Source organism: Lottia gigantea (assembly GCF_000327385.1).
Source record: "Lottia gigantea unplaced genomic scaffold LOTGIsca_181, whole genome shotgun sequence".
NCBI lineage: Eukaryota > Metazoa > Mollusca > Gastropoda > Lottiidae > Lottia > Lottia gigantea.
The window spans coordinates 184,152-185,060 of record NW_008708320.1 but is presented as its reverse complement, the minus strand read 5'-3'; the positions used below and the strand labels follow the sequence as shown (position 1 = coordinate 185,060).

The window sequence follows — 909 nt, the reverse complement described above, 5'->3', positions numbered from 1 at the left end:
TCACTCTATATATTGTTAATATAGTTCAACTCTAATATATTGTTAATATAGTTCAACTCTAATATATTGTTAATATTATTAATATAACATGTTAATATTTGTGTTATTCTCTTCCAGCCAAGTTAAATAGCTGTATGGAGGAATTAAAAAACATCCTGGGTGAAACAACCACTGATAATATCATGATAGAAGTTATACTACGTCATGGTTTTAATACAGAGGCCAGTCTTAATGAATTACTGAATCAAACAGGTATAGTAGTCTAGTATTGACTTATTACTGAATCAAACAGGTACAGTAGTCTAGTATTGATTTATTACTGAATCAAACAGGTACAGTGTTCTAGTATTGATTTATTACTGAATTAAACTGGTACAGTGTTCTAGTATTGATTTATTACTGAATCAAACATGTACAGTGTTCTAGTATTGATTTATTACTGAATCAAACAGGTACAGTGTTCTAGTATTGATTTATTACTGAATTAAACTGGTACAGTGTTCTAGTATTGATTTATTACTGAATCAAACAGGTACAGTGTTCTAGTATTGATTTATTACTGAATTAAACTGGTACAGTGTTCTAGTATTGATTTATTACTGAATCAAACAGGTACAGTGTTCTAGTATTGATTTATTACTGAATTAAACTGGTACAGTGTTCTAGTATTGATTTATTACTGAATCAAACAGGTACAGTGTTCTAGTATTGATTTATTACTGAATTAAACAGGTACAGTGTTCTAGTATTGATTTATTACTGAATTAAACAGGTACAGTGTTCTAGTATTGATTTATTACTGAATCAAACAGGTACAGTGTTCTAGTATTGATTTATTACTGAATTAAACTGGTACAGTGTTCTAGTATTGACTTATTACTGAATCAAACAGGTACAGTGTTCTAGTAT

At 28.6% G+C, this 909-nt stretch overlaps 1 protein-coding gene across 1 annotated transcript in view; it reads left to right on the top strand.

Moving 5' to 3' along the window:
- LOTGIDRAFT_174075 (hypothetical protein) overlaps positions 1-909 on the top strand; it is a gene marked incomplete at both ends in the record, with an annotated part of 30,392 nt that overhangs the window by 21,560 nt on the left and 7,923 nt on the right. The gene's annotated exons all lie outside the window — the stretch shown is intronic.